The sequence below is a fragment of the Furipterus horrens genome, unplaced genomic scaffold (genome assembly GCF_987537825.1).
Source record: "Furipterus horrens unplaced genomic scaffold, mFurHor1.1.pri manual_scaffold_6, whole genome shotgun sequence".
Lineage (NCBI taxonomy): Eukaryota > Metazoa > Chordata > Mammalia > Chiroptera > Furipteridae > Furipterus > Furipterus horrens.
Window position 1 is genome coordinate 74473783 of NW_028327176.1, and position 19862 is coordinate 74493644.

Below are 19862 nucleotides of genomic sequence, written 5' to 3' on the forward strand. Positions count from 1 at the left end.
AGACCAGGCTGTGGAACCATTTTTTACCCTTACTTTGATTTTATAGCGTCTGGCACCAAGAAGCCCTTCTATTAGATACATGGGTGTTGATGAGAAAAGCTGAACAAATAATTGGGATTGACTGATTTTCTGTACCATGTGAGGCAGAAATTCCCTAAGCAAATGTATGTGATTTTAAACAGGATGACAATTCTTGGAAAAAACACTGGATCAGGCGTCTCCAACCCCTATGGTGTGGGCACTGCTGGAGTGCAGGGCAACTGAGTTGGGGAGGTGGGGTCTCCTCCAACACACTGTGCAGAGGCTGAGCCCCCAAGACGATGCTTGGGAAAATGCTCATGACTGAAAGTGACACCCACATGTGGAAGCTGAGAATGAGCTGAACCTGAGGGAGGAAAATCATGACAACATTTTATTCAAGGAAAGGAACATTAGAATCAGGCCTTTGTTTCTTTTAAGGTTTTCTGAAAATGGAAAGGTTGTTTTTATGGGCAGGCTGCGCAAAGAGGGAGAATGAAAGAGAGGAAGCGGCAAGAAAAGAAGTGGGGTAGAGATATAAACTAGAATGTGGTCAATAGAATTTTATTTGCTTTATTATTCCTGAGTATATGGTGCCAATAAGTCTGAGTCCTATGACTCCCCAGCTCCACCTTCACAGAGTGTGAGCATCCCTGCCCCAGGAACAAGCTTTCCTTGGAGGGGAACGGCATCACCCCGCATCACACAGCAGTTACATAAAGCTGAACCCAGGCCCGGTCTGACAACGGCATTCTCTTAGCAGGGCTTGGGGCAGCCAGGCCAAGGGTGCAGCTGGTTCTTCCATGTGTGCCCGCCGCAGGCTTGGGACAGGCAGTCAGGCCCCAGTGGGCTCTGGGGAAAAGGCAGGAGGACTAGGATGTGCTAGAGACAGTCCTTGCCTACAGGGCTCCCCCCCTTGAAGCTTTGATCAGAATTTCTCTGCTTCAAAATTAGTCCCCCTTTTTTCCAATGAAGATAAAATGAGTGACAGAGTTCACAGGAGTAGTTGGGTGATAGGAGGAAAGTACATAGTCAGAAATCAAAGCATGCCTAGCAGCACGTGCCTCCGTTAATTCCAAGGAGCAAGATGCATTTGGGACCTCAAAGTGTGTATGAGACAAAACACTCCATTAGGATCTTAAAACCTTAAAGAATAGGCCTTTCCAGATGCTCAATAAGGGAAGTGACTCAGCTTCCTTAAGCCCCGGAGCCAGGACCTGCCACATCATTTATAGGGCCCATTGCATGAGTATGTGAGCCGCTTGTTCAAAAAGCAGAAAAAAAGGTGTCATTATAAGTACTAAAATATAAAGCTTCCTTCTTTCTTTCATGGTCGCCAAACTGGCCACAGCATGTTTTATTTGCTGTTTCCTGTCGTGTTTTTTGGGCACTAGGACACTTCTGAGTGAGTAAAGGCCCTCACAGGCCCCTGGGGAACCGGTCACATGGTGCTTTGGCTCGGGGATAATGAAGTCAAGCCAGGCATCATCTCGCCTTCCTATGGCCCGCCACCCCAATCAACACTGGACTTCACTGGGACATATCAGGCACCTGGATATGCGTAGGAAAGAGGCTCACCCCAGAAGAGCTGCCCAGTGAATGGACCCCCGCACTGCCAGCTTGGGGCAGAAAGTGTCGCTATGGTATCAGGTGTGTGTGCCCCACTCTGACCCCTAGTTTGCCCATGCCCTTTGGGGTGCAGGATGGTAGCAGTCCCTGGCAGGGTGGAGAGGGAGAACACTGGGTGAGGCCAGGGTACCAGGCAGGGGAGCAGGGAGTTGAGAACCCATCTCTGGTGGAGGGACCACACATGGGCCAAGCCTCCAAACCACCTCGGTATGCTATGCTTCTCTTTCCCATTGGACTTCACTTATGAAACACAAATTCAGGGATCAAACTATCAAGAATTTTAACAAGGCAACCTCAGAGCATTAAACTGAGTCCAGACAGTCTAAGAGGGCTCTATGAGACAGCACAGGTCGCTGTCCCAGGAAGCTGGTCCTGCCTGGAGATGCAGGTTTCTTCTACTTTCATCCTTCTGTAAGTCAGATTGTCCACCACACATACTCTTCCAGGCTCCTGAGATCCTAGTCTTCTGAAGGGGCCCGGTTCCTGCCTGTAATCTACCCAGCTACCCTGAGTGACTCACTAATATAAAGGTAGAAGAAAATTTCACAGACAGTCTCCAGGTAACCAAGGTGGTAACAGTTTTGGAGACTCAAAGGAGGCTCTGTGGAGACAGGAATTCAAATACATGGGAGTCCCATGTAATTAAAATAATTTTGAATTAAAATTGCCACTTCAGTTATTGCTTTTCTATTACTGTACAATATTTACTACCATTGCCATTGTGTAACTTATCTCATTAATTACTGTTGGAAAAAAGTTAGGCAATGAATAATTATACGATAGGATAACCAAGGGAATCCTAGTGCTTAAGAAACAGAGCTTGAAAGAAAGTGTTACCCAAACGCAGTTCTGTCAATGTGAGCCTTGAAGCCTGGTGGCCACATGCTAGGAGGTAATGCTCTAGTTCCATCACCTGCTGTTCTTAGAGGTCAACAGAAAAGTCTTTCTGGCCTCATTACAGATGTGGAAAAGAGGTCAAGAATTCTCTCCAACGGCAGCAAGAAAAAGCTTCCACTTTATCAAAACAGACAGCACTTGGCACAAATAACTCAGCGAAACACAAATTAGAAATGGCACCAAAAGGTCAGTATGGTACTGGGGCAGCAGCCCATGCCTCAAAGAAAGTGGAAGTCTCATGTTTTCCATCAGGGTACATACTGTGGGAGCGGGGGCTGGGGGAACAGTACCTACCCCACCTGGATTTCCAAACAGGCCCCATACTTACAGCAAGTATAACACACACTCTGCACACAAAGATACACACTCATAGGGAAAATCAAGAGGAACCGTTGTGCATGGTTTCTACTGAAAGTGAGGTGCTTCTTCTACTGCAAAGGCAAAATTAGTTTTTAAGAAAGCTCTCTTGAAAAGTAAGACAGAATTTTGATTTAGCTGCACCTACACTTTGTATCCAGATGGCCCTCCCAGAGCTTGATATTTTCTTATGGAATTTCCAACAAAAATCAAATACTTTAACAGAAAAAATTTTTTCTTAATGGTATTTTAATCAAAATATGGTTTGGCCCTGGCTGGGTAGCTCAGTTGGTTAGAGCGTCATCCTGTACACCATAAAAGGTTGCAGGTTCTATCCCTGGTCAAGGCACGTATGAGAAGCAGTTGATTGATGTGTCCCTCTCACATCAATGTTTCTCCTTTTCCCTTCCTTTCTCTCTAAAATCAATAAAAAAAAATCCTTGGGTGAAGATGCAAAACAAACAAACAAACAAACAAACAAATAAATAAATAAATAAAATACAGGGTGCTCAGTGAAATCTAAATTTCTGATAAACAATGTAAAATTAGGGGCATACATATACTAAAGAATTATTCATCATTCCTGCATTTTTATTTGCTAAACTTGGCAACCTTGGGTTGAGTGATCTTTTTTATGCAGCTGATGTTAAAGTCTGTATGGTGCCAAGAACTGAGGAAACATTCCTGGAAGGTTGTGAATGGGCTGCTAAGGAAGATGAATGACCCCTGGCAACAGCGCCACTATTAAATAATGTGCAGGTGATTTCCTGTTTGCAATTTTGCAGTGTCTCCTGGGTTATTTGACAGGATCCCAGATGGAATGACATGTGAGAGGATTAATGATAATTAATCACAGATTGGGAAGTTTGGGAACCTGAAAGTCATCTTTCAAGTTGCCAAAGCTATATTTTAAGAGCAATGTAATACAACAGACATTCTGATGGAAGAACAGTCAGAAGATAAAAGTAAAGGGAAGATAAAATATCATCTGAGTCTGTTTCAAAGTCATAAAATTCGGGGTTAATATATTGCCTTTTAAAGCTTTTGAGTGAGTTGAGTGAGTTGAAAGGCAAGAGTGAGGGAAAAAAAGTTGTTTATAGATCCAGGACTGAACACCAACCAGCTAATTTAGAACCCTAAAGTGGTCATAGAAAGAAATTAGAATTTCTGTTAAAAAAAAAAAAAAGTCTGAGTTTGCCTTTCAGTGCAGGTGCAGAGAATGTCAGTACTGAAGGGTCTTCAGTGCACCCAAAGTAGCTGACCGAGCTCCACCCACCCCCAGCTGTGTTCTACTGCATCTGGACTATAGAACATTGAAAGATGTTATTCAATTCAGCAGAATGGGCTTGGTAATAATGTTGGAGTTAATAGAGACACGCCCTTCTTGGGGTGTTGTGCTGAAGGGAAGTGGTATCTGCAAACCTATAGTCCATTTCCCTAGCTCATGTTCATTGCTATTGTTGCCATTTTTATTCTTGTAATACAAAAAGGTAGAAACTTCCTTTGGGAAGCAGTTCTTCTCCTTTAGACCCCTTTATTTAGACCTTTCTCCTGCTGGCTCCAGCTTACCCTTCTGAGAACAGGTAGGTAGGATGGAGAGACAGATGAGGTTGACTACACGCAATAAGTTTCAGTCTCGACTCCTGGGGGGCAAGTGACCCAATCCCTCAGAAATGTGACTATCATGGAGAGAGAGCTCAGGAAGACCCATATTTCCTCTAGGAGCTCTGTCTCTACCAGGGTTTTTGCATTAAGACTTCCAATAGAACTTCACCACAAAGTTCAGAGATAAAAATAACATTGAAGGTGTGACTGGGATGCACCGCATGAAGCCTGAAAAGGGGGAAGGTTAAGACATCAAAATCTTAAACACCAACTAAATAGCAATGGTATTAGAAACAGAAAACATGTCTACAATAGCTACTGAAGACCTTTCTTCACATTTCCCTTAAGAACTTTATCAGCTAATGAAGATAAGGCCAGTGGATGAAAGATTATAGGCCTGGGAAGAATCCACAGGGGCATTTTTTTCACACGAAAGAGAGAGGCCTGGCAGGTCTTGGGCTCACCGAGCAGATGAGCTGACCTTTTAGAGAACAGGGGATTCTCAGTGGAGCTGAGGTGGAAGAAAGCATTTCAAAAAGAGGCAGCTACTAGCTAAATCTTGAAGATGGAAGCACTTGGGCTGCTGCAGGAAAGGCAGCCTGAGTAGCACATGGCAGAGCTATGTTACACAGCTCTTTTGTAAAAATAATCTCCTAAGACCTGCAAATGCTTCAAGGTGGCTAGAGCAAGTAAAAAAAGACTCAGAGAGATCAAGTCAAACAGTGAGTGTTAAGGTTATGCATCAGGCGATGTACTAGGTGCCCAGATCTGGCAGACCATGAGTCCAGTGAAGAGTGTTATGGGAGCTGTAACCGGAAGTAAAGGTAGGAGTAGGCCAGGTGAGTGGAGGGGAGGAGAAGGGGGAAGGAGACTGTTTCAGACAGAAGGAAGAGGATGTGTACAGGTGTGGGAGAGCTAACACTTCCATGCCTGGAGTCACAGAATGAGTCTGTGACAGAGTCAGGGCTAGAAGAGGGCACAAGGAATCATGTTGGTTGAGCCCCCACTGCTACTGACCTTCTGACATCCAGAGAGAGTCTGTGTGGCCTCCACTACCCCTAGAGCTTCACTGCACTTGACTGAGGCCAGGAAATCAGGTGACTGATGACGGGGCCCCAAGGAACAATATATGGATAGGGTTAACATTTTAAAGGCCCTTGGGGGTACAGAGTTGCTGTAGAGATGTGAGCAAAATTTGGCCTTCATTTTGAAATGTTAGTGAATAGCTAATATTTCTCCAGCCAGCTGGAAGGGAAAGGAAACCTTTAGGAAATATAAGTCTCAGGAAATAATGCTGGCTTGGCTCTCCTTTCCTTGTCATATAAATCTGTCTAAGCATGACCACGGAACTTTTCAAGTTTTTTGTCATCTACTTTAAGTGCAGAACACAAAAGAAGGGCTGAAATCCCTAGCGCTATTTTTTTTGGAGAGAACAGAACCAGATGAGGGATGTTCTACAAAGCATACCCCCAGCAAACCTGTGGTGAGTACATTTTCATTCTGCTGTTTTGTTCAAATGCGGAACGAACGAACAAGGAGTGCTCTCTTTGATTAAATGTGACTACACTCTGACGTTGTGATACACCACAGACAGCAGCCCTGGGTCCCATGTGCAGTGCTCAAGCCTGTGCTGTGTGACCTCGAGGCAGGGCTGGATTCTGTCCTATTTTAAGAGGATTCAGTGGGTGGAGCAAGGCTGAGGCCCTTGGGTAAATAGGCTATAAACAGCGTGCCAGCTTGGTCTGCCATGCCCTCCCTGCCCAAGGCCACACTGCCACCAAACACCTGTGCCCTAGCCAGCTTTAGCTCTTGACCAGTCTTGGGCAAGTGATTCCATCACTAGAGGCTCCAGTTTCCCCACACTTAGAGTGGAGGCGGTGGCCCTGCCCTAAAGTGCTGCTGTACGCCATGAGATAGCAACGTCAAGTCCCTGCAGGGGGCCTGGTATAGCAGGCGCTGCTCCCAGAGGCCAGAGGGTAGCAAAGGCCCTGAGGACCACATGCCCTGGTCAGAGAGGGTGGGTGAGCATTCAGTCCTGGGATCAGTGTCCAACAATAGCGAAGGCCCTTGCCTGCTGTCCTTTTAGAATTACAATAAACAGCCCAGTGGCTGGGGCAGTGGCTTAAAGAAAACGAGTAAATACCCTTATTCTCTGTACCTGTGTAGAGCTCACAGCTGAAAGCGCCTTCACACATGATTTTTGTTCTGTTCTCCCAGCACCAGGATCTGGCTGGCTGAATGGGGTCATGGTCTCCAATTTAAGATGAGTCAGAGTGGCTCTGACTCAAAGGTCATAAAGAGGGCAAATGAGGTCACTGACACTGAGTGGACAGCAGCAGGCCTTTGGGCTCTCAGCCTAGGCTGGGCTGCATGGAGCCCTGTCCATTAGCCAGATCACAGCCAGCCAGCAGGAGACCTGGTCTGTGAAATGGACACAGTGGCATGGACTGGCCCTTCACAACTAGTTGTTTTGGTTTCAACACTTAACCTAACTGATTTATAATGAATTAATAAGCATTGATGTACTAAGTGCTGTTTCTCAGGAGGAGGGGAGCAGCGGGTGGAGGGCAGCATGAAAGTTTAACCCTGAGGCCATGAAGAATTACAGGCAGAGAAGGCAAGCAGAGGAATCTGCTCAGAATTTGCAGCTCGGTGGATGTCCCAGAATGACAGGATGCAGATGGCCGGGCTCTCACGCTGGCCGACTAGGGCAGAGGGGCGCTGCATTCTGCAGGCCACCGGGGGACATGGTGTGGCAGCTGGCTGGCCAGTCACTTGCCTGGGAGCCAGCCCAGGGAAAGGAGTTGGATGGAGTCGGGAAGGTCAGGCTGCTCCAGCTGACGGGGAGCACATTAACCTTTCAACAGCAGCAGGGAGCTCACAGGGCTCCAAAATGCAGTCATAAAAGGCCAGCTGGCCAGTTCTGCCGATGTTGGCCCAATGCTGCCTCTGGGAGGGCGGTCAGAGGAGCAGCTCATGGGGAGGCTGACTGGGGAGAGAAGGGAGGAGAGGAGGGGCAGGTCGCTGTGCCCAGGGTTTGCAGCTGGACGCACCCCTCGCTCCAGCTGGCTCTGCAAATCTGAAGAGTGAAATGACCCAGGAACTGTCTGGGAGGAATTTACTGGGGGTGGGGGGTAACATGGAGAAGATGGAGGGGTGGGAGGTGCTGGCCTGAAAGGCTCTTAAAGCACAGAAAGAAGGCTCCAGGCTTTGGCTAGTTTTCTCCATTAAAAGGAGATTTAAACAAAACAAAAAACAATTGTGGGGTCACAATTTAAATAAAGTTCCACCAAAAGCAGCTAAGTAGTTTAGTTATAAACAAAACTAAACAAATAAAACAAAAAAACCCTCATCTATGTACTGGCTTTAAAACCCCCGAGCCACCACAGATGTTTCTGCCGCTGGCAGTCCACTTACTAAAGGCATAGTCACTGTCTAAAGACAGTGACATCAGTTTGTTAAGAAATATGCACGTGTATTAAAATGCATCTTTTCTGAATTTTCTTTTTCCTGTAAAATATATTATTTATTGCCTTTGGGTTTCTTTTATGTTCAGTTCAATTTCCCAGATGGGGTCAGTGATAATGCTGACCACATGCACAAAATTTAAGAAGTGGGAGGGGCAAGACTGTAGTTTATCTTCATGTGTAATCAGTTAAAATATTTTAACAGAACTGACCATTAATTAACTAATAATCAGCACATTAAGTGCAGGACAAGTGCTTAATTTAAGTAGTCATTCAAGAATGTATAAATATAATTCTACTTCAAGAATATAGTTTTTTAGAAAGGAGTAGACAACAATGACAAGTATTGAGAATTATGCTAATTAAACAACAGTTTTATTTCTCTTAATTTCAACTTTGAGATGTCTTGTTATTGAATAAACTAAAAAGTTTTTGGCTTCATTAAAAATTAAAGAAGAACAAACATTAGACACACACGTACTGTTGTTCTTGGTCTAGAAGTGACAGTGACATGGTGTTCAAAAAGAGTATGACATAGTGACAAAAACTTTCAATAAAGGTAATGTAGAGTTGTTATTTAAATATTTAACCTCCACTAACTTTATCAACTTAGTCTGAGAGCATGAGTCCAGAAGAAGGGACCACTGTGTGCATTACAGTGTGTCAAAGCGGTAACTTAAAGTATGGTCCTAACTGTTATGTCATGCCTTCTGTGGGGTGTCTGGTTTCCTTTTTCTGAAGTTGGTTAACTCCAGGAGTGTGGACATCAGCTCACAGACCCCTGGCTACAGGAGCAGGGGAAGGATGGTGGGTCTACCCACCACAGGCAATCAGGGTCACTTGCCAGAGGTCTTCTCCACTAGCAGAGAAGAAAGGAAGGAATCTCCAGGCCAAAACTCCTCCCAGTCTAAACATATAAGAAAGGGGACCTTCCTGAAGACTTTGGAATATTAGTATGTGCAGAGATGAACATTTTAAAAAAATCCTCACCTGAGGGCATTTTTCATTGCTTTCAGAGAGAGAGAGAGAGAGAGAGAGAGAGAAACATTGACGTGAGAAACACTAATTGCTTAACTCCTGTACGCACCTGGACTGTGGGATTGAAGCCTCAACCTAGGTATGTGCCCTGACTGGGAACTGAACCTACCACCTTTCAGTTATAGGCTGACGCTCCAACCAACTGAGGCATGCTGGCCATGGCTTCATTGTTTGTTTGTTTTTTAAACTTTTTATTGTGGAGATATATATATATATATATATATATATATATATATATATATATATACATATATCAGAAAATTCACCATTTTAACCATTTTTAAGTGTACAAGTCACATTGTTGTGCAGTCATTCACCACTATCATTTTTTTAAAGAGGTCAAGCCCTTTCAAGTCCACCCTAGCTCAAGTCACCTCATCTGTTCCCAAAGGCTCATGGCAATTGCGGGCTTTAATTAAAGGGTTAAAACTTACTTTCATAGAACACTAAAATGAAAACTGCATCACAAGAAACAACAACAGAAGCTAGGGAATTGAAACAAAGGCAAACTAAATAGGCAATGAGAGTGGAAAAAGAACTATAGGTATGGGGAGCATATTGGGGGGAGGTCAGCAGGGAGGGGGAGAGGGAGGGAGATGATATAGGAATTAAGGAGCAGGTAGGAGAGAATGGAATAGACAGAGAGAGGTTGAGAAGAACTATATGCACAACTAATGGACATGGTCTAAAAGGGGGGGACAGCTGGAGGGAGGGGGGCCACCGGGTGGAGCGGAGAAGAGGGAAGGGAAATTGGGACAAATGTAACATTATAATCAATAAAACACATTAAAAAAACAAAAAAAAAACCCAAAAAAAACAAAAAACTTACTTTCATCCAGAGGCCCTTCCTGCTGCATCCTTCCTTACCAGACATCAGGGACACATTAATCCTCAGGCATCCCCAAACCCACTTCAGTGGTCCCCAACCTTTTTGGCACCAGGGACCAGTTTCGTGGAAGACAATTTTTCCAGAGACTGGGATGGGGGGATGGTTTCAGGATGATTCAGGTGCATTACATTCAAGCTCACCTCCTGCTGCGCGGCCCTGTTCCTAACAGGCCCAGACCTATATACCTGTCTGAGGAGGTTGGGGACCCCTGCACTAAATGATCTTAAACGGCAATTAGTGGCCTCATGCAACTTATTTATTTACTCAGAAAGACTGTAACAGTTTCTTCCAGGCTGCACTACTCTACTGTGTAAAATATAAGTTTGGGACCTTTTGAATGTGCTATTTACCTGATAGAACTTTAATGGCTTCTCAGGAGCTATTTAGTTTTATTGTGGAAATTAGTGCTAGGGATTTTTTTTAAAAGCTGATTTTTAGACCTGATAGTCTTCATTTGCTCACGATGTTAATGAGGTTTGTTAAGCTAATAGCCACCAAAGGGTAGTGAGGAACACGTGTGTGTCCTCTCCAGAAGGGGCTGTGAGGCCAAGGGTGTCCGTCCACTTTTGAGAATATAACGGCTCTTGTCGGTCTGTTGGAGGACAGTGCTGTCATTCAGTGTTCTTCTCTCTTCTCACAGCCCCCAAACAGCTCTCTTTTTGAGATGCCCATGCTATCTGAGAATTCCTGTTTGCTTTTGAAATATGATTATTTACTTTGAAATAATAAAACGAAAACAGTTCATTGGCGATGAGCTGGACAAGAGGTCAGGAAATGCCCCAGGATGACTTTTCTAAGAGGGATACAGGAAGATGATTTGGAAGGGACAGGCTGCAGCATCCTCGCAGCGGATGAGCCTCACTGAGGACCTGAAGACCTGCAGGTTGGCTCACAAGGAGAGCAGGCTAGATGAGAATGCGCTACAAAGCAGGGATGGAATGAGCAACAGTAAAGGATAATTCTTGGGATATGTTGATATTATTTTTCTATAATGCTAGCATGATAACATGCCCCATACGTATTCATAGTTTCACATATAAAATCAATACATACTCTAATATTTTTCTTCTCTTGGCTTTTAAGCCTCTTGGAAGGACTTAAAGAGCATTTCATGGTATCCTGGGGAGTGACTTTTCTTAGTGGTGCAATGGAGTAAGTACTATCATGTGGCTAGATTAACAGAGCCCTTCTTCTACTTATCACCTCATTTAATCCATCCATAAACCTAACAAGGGGGACACGCTTAACATCCTGTTTATGCAGCTGAGAAAGTTCAGACTCAGACGGTGACTACTTTGCCCAAAGCAAATCCCAACCCAAGCGTAAGGCTTCAAAATCTCATGCCTGCTTTATGACATCTAGGCTGGAGTTGGTATTTTTTTCCCTCCTTACCAAGAGAGCAGACATAAGTGGCATAATTTGGATTCTTGGTCTTTCTTGTTGGAAAGGCACCTGGTAAGTCATTACTGAGCAGTCATTTTGTATACAGGGCTACCTAAAATGCAACATGTGGATCCTGTTCTCGACTCCGTTGAGACATAAATACATAAAGGAAGCAGAGGGCAGAAGCACGCCTGTGTCAGCAATTACATGAGATGGTGACACAACAGGAGCTGTGGGAGTCAGGTAAGTCGGTTATTTAAGGTTTCTGTGGAAGATGGGGCTTTACTCTACGCATGGAGGAGGCACTGTGGAAATTTAGGCAACCCCCACCTCATCGCCTTGCCCGGGTGGCTGTGGAGAGCTGGTCCCGATATCTTTCCCTACGGTGCCCACACCCCGGATGATGAAGGGCTTGCTGGTCCTTGCTCTTCTCCTCAGTCTTGCCTTGTTTGGGCCATTCTTTCTGCAGAGAAGGCTGGCCCTCCCCTTCTCCCTCTGGTGGTCTGATGCCACTCACCCTTCACATGCCACCTCAAAGGCCTCCACCTACTCCTGTTTCTCTGTACTCTGAGAGTACTTCAGTGTTATACCTGTACCCTGTCAGTGACATTTACTTCTTATGAATTTTATGGGGTGTGTGCAGACAGTGTTACTGAAGCAACTAAGCGTTGACTAGAGTCAGATCACTTCAGAGGCTTTGGCTAAGTTATACATCTCTGGAAACCCAGATTACTATGATTTTAGAGATTATTTGGAAAATGAAATGAAGTGAAACTTCATTGACAATGTCATCTCTTTCAGGCCCTAATGTTGAATTTCTCCTTCCTAGCTGAGAGGCTGGTTGTGAGGATTAAATGAAGTCTTGTATGTGAAAGGCTCAGCATAGTCCCTACATATGACTGCTGTACTAATAAGACTGGTGACTGGGCCCATGTCCACATTTCATACACACAGTGGTCATGCAGTTATCTATGTGTCCTTGACCACTATAAGCTCCTGCACAGTATGCTCCACGGGTGTGGAACTTTTGTGTCTTCCATGGAGACCAGTGTAGGAGCTCAGGACTTTAATATGCATCAAGTGAATAAAGGACAAAAAGAAGCACAAATAATTGGTGAGATAAGATGGGAGGGCATTTTAAGTCCTGTGGACAGGGTGAAGCCTGAGCAGAGGGGAGAAGACAGAGGTCATGGCCTTCACTCACAGAAAAGCTCTCTATAGCATCACTTTTGGTTATTGCGTTCTAATTCAATCCACTCTAATTTAATTGCTTAGGGCAATTTCAATATTTTGAAGTTTTTTTTTTTTCTTTTTGAGACTTTCTTACTTACTTTTGGACTGATTTAAAAAAAAGTTCCATTTTCCCCTCTCTCTACCTGTGTGGCAGTTAATAGTGTTTCTCAGTCCTATCCCTTCTTTTAGGCATGGACCCTGCTTGCACACTTAGTGATGAGCCCCTGACTGTCCAGCTCTGCCTCCTGAGGTGTCTGTTGCAGTGTGAACAGCCATAGTTTCAGGTAAGTGTTTTCATTTTTTCTTTTCTTTTCTTTTTTGGAGTATATTTTGTTACTTATGTTGTTACAGTAGTCCCAGTTTTTTTCTCCTTTGCTCCCCTCCATTCAGCACCCCCTTCCCTCCAGCAATCCCAGCCCCCTTAGTTCATGTCCATGGGTCGTGCATATAAGTTCTTTGTTTCACCCTTTCCTATATTATTCTTAACTTCCCCCTGTCTATTTTGTACCAACCAATTAAGCTTCTTAATCCTACACTATTTCCCTGTTTTTCCCCCTTCCCCTTCCCAGCTGATAACCCTCCAAATGATCCCCATACATATGATTCTGTTCCTATTCTGGTTTGCTTAGTTGGATTTAAAAAAATTTTTTTTTAGATTCAGTTGTTGATAGTTGTGAGTTTCCTCTCATTTTAATGTTCATAGTTTTGATCTTATTTTTCTTAAGTAAGTCCCTTTAACATTTCATATAATAATTGCTTGGTGATGATGAACTCCTTTAGCTTCACCTTGTCTGAGAAACACGTTATCTGCCCTTCCATTCTAAATGATAACTTTGATGGATAGAGTAATGTTGGTTGTAGGTCCTTGCTTTTATCACATTGAATACTTCTTTCCAGTCCCTTCTTGCCTGTAAAGTTTCTTTTGAGAAAACAGCTGATAGTCTTATAGGCACCCCTTTGTAGGTAACTCTCTTCTTTTGCTGCTTTTAAGATTCTCTCTTTATCTTGAACCTTTTGCATTTTAATGATGATGTGTCTTGGTGTGGTCCTCTTTGGGTCTAGCTTGTTTGGGATTCTCTGTGCTTCCTGGACTTGCATGTCTATTTCCTTCACCAAATTTGGAAAGTTTTCCTTCATTATTTTTTCACATAAGCTTTCAATTTCTTGCTCTTCCTCTTCTCCTTCTGGTACCCCTATGGTTTGGATGTTGGCACGTTTAAAGTTATCCTAGAGGTTCCTAAGCCTCTCCTCAGTTTTTTCAATTCTTGTTCCCTCATTCTGTACTGGTTGGCTGTTTATTTTTTCCTTATGCTCCAAATCATTGGTTTGAACCCCGGTTTCCTTCCTTCACCATTGGTTTTGTGTGGATTTTCCTTCATTTTATTTAGCATAGTCTTGCCTAATCCCTTCTACCTTTGTCATACTTAAGCATACTTGTTAAGCCTGTGAGCATCTTTACCACCAGTGTTTTGAACTCTACATCTGTTAGGTTGGCTATCTCCTTGTTTGTTAGGTTGGGTATTTTTTTGTCTGTTAGCTTGGCTATTTCCTTGTCTGTTAGGTTAGCTGTCACCTCATCACTTAATTCTCCCACTGGAACCTTGATTTGTTCTCTCTTTGGGTCATACTTCTCTGTCTCCTCATCTTGACAGGCTTCTGTGTTTGTTTGCCTCTGTGTCTTAGGTAGAGCTGTTGTAAGGGGCTGAGCCTTAGGTTTTCATCAGTACGGGTGACCTGTTTCACCATGTTGTGGTGCTATATGTGGGGGAGGGGTCTGAGAGGGAACATTGCTGCTTGCTCAGCACTCATCCCTTTCCAGGCACTTCTCCCACTTCTGTATGGAACTGGTGCCTCTGTAACTGTTGCCCTGGCCATCGTTCCCAGAGTGGGTGGGTCTGTGGACATTCTAGAACCGTGGGGGCCCTTTAAACAAGCAGACTCTACTGAGAGACCAGCAGTTTCTGTCTCTGCCCCAACCCCCACTGGTCTGCACAGTCAGAAGCAATGAGACATATTTCCCCCGATGCTGGAATCGTGAGCTGTGTGGTCTGCTCTGGTGCTGGGAGCACTTCCCAGGTGTCCCTTCATACTTTTTAAAATGTGTGACTGTGCTTTCTGCCAGCCTGCTGCTGCCACCAGCACACCGCTTCCTCTCTGCCCCAGCTCTGCCCCTCCTACCTGTCTGGATGAATATTTCTTCTTTATATATTTGTTTGTTGGACTTCCATGCAACTTAATTTTCTGGAACTTCCGGTTGTTTCTAGTTTGAGGTAGTTGTATTCCTTCTTAGTTGTGGAGGGAGACACATCGTGTCTACCTACACCTCCATCTTGGCTGGAGTATTTTCTATGTTAAGTCCAAAGTTGCCATTGTTTAACCACAATACCTTCATTCATTTGTTCACTGTTCTGTCTCCTAATTGCCAGGAACTGTGTTAGGTGCTAGGAATAAAAAGATAACTAAGCCAGAAATGTTATTATTATTATTATTATTAGTAGTAGGAACAAATAAAGTTTTAGTGCAGACTGCGTACACTCTTTGTGAGAATCTACGTGGCACCAGTCACCTGCCTTTGGCCCCATCGAAGCCTGCTTCATTGCTGAGTGATGAAGGATGGGAGAATTATACTCATTGTGAGCCAGAGGACCTGGAATCTAGTTCCAGCTCTGTCATTTGCTACCCTGTGACCTTGGTTAAGTCACAGCACCTTCTCAGGCTCAGTTTTCTTGTCTATAAAATGAGTCCTTCCTATCTTACATGGTGGTTGTCAGTGTGACAGTGCTTCTGAACCCTAAAGCTCTTTAAAAAGTTTTATTTACACAGTATACCAGAAGTTCATTACAAAGGGCCCCCTGCATTGGAGAGACCACAGGCTGCTGTGGGTCTCTAGGGTTGACATATACCCTCCAGTGTGCCTCCTGGGCATCTTCTAAGTTGGAAATTTAGAACTTTCTTAAAAGCCCTCCCCACCTTGCTTTGGGGACATTTTCAGTCCTGCTCTTTGATGCAGACCAGACTCACAGGGAGGTAAAACCTCTTCATTTTATGTTATTCCTCACTTAGTCAATTTCATTATATTCTCCCTAATGGAATGAGGACACTTGATGAGTGAGATTTATTTGAGAAAGCAAAACTGAGGGGAGCAAATGCACGAGCCAGCACCCCTCTGGACAGTGAAGCCCTAAGGGGAAGTGCATGGCTGCTCCCACTTACCCCTGCACCCTGCACCAGCACAGCGCCCAGCAGAGCTCACAGGATGCGCTCAATAAATACTCATGGCATAAATGAATAAATCAATGGTAGTTGTTTGGGTTTCAATACAAATGGATCCTGGAACTGAAATATTGCCAGATGGGTTGACAGGGTACAGTCTGGTGATGCATCTCCAAGGCTATAAAAACGCAGCCATTTCTTCAGTCACAGGCTGACATTTCAGAAGATGATTATATGCGCAATTTAACCACACGGCCGTTCATGCCCTCTGAGTGCCATCGCTTCAACAACTGTTCTCATGTTGACTTTCTTGTTCATTTCTTTTTTTTAAAGTCAAGCACAACACCACCCCCCCATCCCGCTCCTCATATTTGTAGCTGAATGTGATTTATGCATATGAAATTAGGCTCCATTTTTATAAAACCCAAGTTACTGCAAATGATGCTTGCGGTTTCACAGCAAATATGAATTCCTGATCGGCTGCTATAAAGCATCTCTGCTCGCTCTGCAGAGGTTCTGTCTCTGAGACAGATGGAGGCAGTCCAAGGGGATGATTAACTTCTGAGTCCTCGCAATGTCCTCGTGTTCATCTTGCCCTAGATTTCAAGATTGACCTCCAGCTTTTCTGCAAATGCACAGTTGCACAGCTTGATAAATCATAGGGATCCTTCTTTTTTTTTTTTTTCATCACAGTTATCTGCTATTTACTACTTAGGAAGGGAAGTTAATCACATCCAGAGGCACTTCATATGCTGCACACACACCCTTCCCTCTCCTCCAGCACTTTGCATATTTTCCACATTCCCGGCTATACGGTGCTTTCCCAGTGTAGTGCAGCTACACCAGACACACCTTTATAAGTAAGCCTCAGGCCTATGTATCTCTGTTCTCTGCCTCTCTCTACCCAACCCAATACAATCATCTGTAAGAAGAAAAGACACTTGAGAGGCACATATAAAAAGTAAGTAGAAAGCAGTGTCCCTTTGGAAATTGAGATTTTCTTTTAACTGGCTTGTTTACCATATTAAGAATTTTGCTCCTGATTCTTTTCATTATTTGGGGCATCACTGGGCCTCTGATATGTGAGCTGACACTCAATGGCATAAAACAGATAACACTCTACAGTTGATAGTAGAAAAGAATGAGAAACAGGCCATCCCACCTACATGTGACCCTTCCAGTTGCTGCAGGGCAGCAAGTGGGCTGGGCTGGAGCCCAGATTTGCTTTGCCACTGGGGTTCTGTGGTCACCTACAGACACTCTGGCTGTTTTGGCTGAATCGTAAATGAAGCCCATCCAGGCAAAAAATCAAGCAAGGCCAAAGATTTTCTTTGGAGTTGGCCATAGAAGATTTTTAAATTTAGGTAATGAAATATATCATAGTTTTAACTTATCAAGGTTGTGTATTGATTATCATGGACTCACTAAACTTTAAAGCATACAGTCTTAACTGCCAGATACAAAATTTCTCCTAGAATGCCTATTTAAATAGGAAACTGGAGAAGAAAAAACAGACAAGATTAGCCTTCAGAAGACATCTGGGTAGTCTGTCCCCTCCAACACTTCAAAGGAATGAGCTTTCTATGGTCCTCAGAAAGGAAAGGAAAATGCCACCTCTTTGTCTCGTGACTAGTTTCATCAGGTGCAGTCTCAAAGCCTTAGAGGCAGGCTTTCCTGCAGGAGACAGAGAATGATGACAGGATTTCTATGCTGTACACACCACCCTGCCCCTAGTCCAAGTCAACCAAATCCTATTTTACGATCAAGTTGCACGTCTTGAAACAAAACAGCTCTAACTCCTATATCAAACGCCCTTATGTCCATCAGGTACTCCAGGCAGTTACACAGCTAAATAGAAGTGAGACAGGTGCACAGCTGAGCCCACGGGCAGGACACAGAGACATGGGTCCTGGGCGGGCATGACTTCAGCAAGCCCGTGCTCCTCTGGTCAACTCCAGAGCTGCAGAGCTCAGGGAGCACCTATGAACACTAAAAAGTGCTCTATTTTTCTAGGATAAAAATGAAAAAGCTGATTTTTATATCAAGAGATCTAACAAGCTGAAAAGTAACAGTTTAGAAACTAGAATAGTCTATGTAAATGAATGTATACTAGATGAATACCAGGCTATAGGTAGCCAGAGATATTGGGGTTCGATCTACACCTTGGGAAGGTCAGAACCTGAAGCGAATTTTTACTCTCTTTCATTCCCACCCTGAGGTGGTTACTCTGATAGACAGAATATTAAGCAATTCATGCAGTGGTCTGCCCAGGAGTCACACCAATCATTTTCTGGAAAATACTGGTTTATTCAACAGATTAAGTAAGGTGATAGAAAGTGACTTTTGTCCCTAGATAAGTTAGCATTCTCTAACTTAAGAAACTTGAAAGATACAAATCCAATCAATTCAGTAGGTATTTTAAGTCCTTATTTTGAAGGACGGTTTTAAATTGTATCTCCAAATGATTACAGATGTGCTTCTCACTTATGGAAATTATTTGTGTGGCCCTGAACCAGTGGAAAACAACAGGAAAAGCACAGAGAATATAGCTTCACACCACCATATTGCTAGAAGAGCAGACACTGTCAACTCATTACTTTGAAGTGAGCCAAGTTCCCCCGATTTTGAACAGAAAAACTGTTATATTTAAGGGGTAAATGCTCTACTTTTTTGAAGATAGAGAAACTCATAAGAAGAGTAATGACAATGGCACCTCAGTTTCTCTGTCTCTAGGAAATGGACTTTTTTTCTCACAGAAATCTGCACTTAGCAGGGGCTAAGATGCTAACTTACTAGTTAATTAACTATTGGGCTTGACAAGGGAGGAACTGGAGAGAATATTAGAACAAAGTCATAGGGAATAGTGTTGCTTATCATGAAAACTCATGCACATTTATACCCAGGACGGGGTCATGTATCTTTTGGGAAGAAGCCTCAGAATGTATCAATCCTAGTTTCTGATTTCTGATTGTATTTTGCAAGGTCTTCAAAGGGAGTCCATACTTTTCTAAAATAGGGTTTGATTCATTCTACCAGAGGTCATAATGACACTTTGCATCTATATATGTAGCTTTATTGAAATATAATTTATATAGCATAAAGTTTACCCATTTAAAGTATGAGATTCAATCATTTTTGGCATAGTTACAAGGTTGGGAAACCATCACCACAATCTAATTTTACGTTTTCAATATCTGAGAAGAAACCTTGTAACCACTGGCAATGGCATAATATTGTAAACTGAGGGCTTTCTTTTGCTTCTCACTGCATTTTGTTGAAGGAATCACTTATTTAAGAAATCAAAGGGGGAAAAAAAAAGAATTACTGTGTCAGATTTTAAATGTTTGATCCAGAGTCTCTCCTCCTTCTATCAACAGACTCGGAAGCACTACAGTCATCACCTTTGGTGAGAATCCAGAAGGAACTGCAGAACGTCACGTGGAAGCCCACTCCTAGCACACGAGCTTGTGTGATTGTGATGGAACAGGCTTTTCACTTGAAGTAAACAAACTCGGGCTCAGCCTGCCACCACAGAGAAAATACTTTCCACCCATGCACACACACAGGTGTTTTGCCCAAGTGACAGGTTTTACCTCGGAGAATTGGAACTGACCTTGTTTATATAGTCAGTTATTGCACATCCCACAGACAGAGCTGGGAAGTGGGGGAGGGTGGTGACAGTTTGCTAGGTAACACTGAGCACCACCAGCCAGCTAGGGGGACATTGCTAGCTGCTTCTGACACAGTAAGAACCACAACTGTGGAGAGAAACAGGGACTTCATCTTTTATTTTAATCCTCACCTGAGGACATGCTCACTGATTTTAGAGAGAGGGGAAGGAAAGGAGAGAGAGAGGGAAAGAACCATTGATGTGAGAGAGACACATCAATCGGCTGTTCCTTGCACATGCCCCTAACGAGGGACCGAATCTGCAACCCAGGCATGTGCTCTGACTAGGAATTAAACCTACTACATTTCTGTTTATGGGACAATGCCTCAACCAACTAAGGCACATGGGCCAGGGTAGGGGACTTCATTTTACTTCCTGATAATTCTTTAAGAAGCACACACACACACACACACACACACACACACGCACATCCAACCTTAGCAAGTGAAAAGAAAACAAAACA

General features: G+C 43.7%; 1 protein-coding gene and 1 long non-coding RNA gene across 2 annotated transcripts in view; one reads left to right on the forward strand and one right to left on the reverse strand.

The window, feature by feature from the left end:
• AFF3 (ALF transcription elongation factor 3) overlaps window positions 1-19862 on the reverse strand; it is a 588477-nt gene that overhangs the window by 86988 nt on the left and 481627 nt on the right. The gene's annotated exons all lie outside the window — the stretch shown is intronic.
• On the forward strand, window positions 11356-19306 carry LOC150006530 (uncharacterized). The gene is made up of 3 exons (XR_016511947.1): window positions 11356-11526; window positions 12706-12800; window positions 19107-19306. It is a non-coding gene; the product is annotated as an uncharacterized LOC150006530 (long non-coding RNA).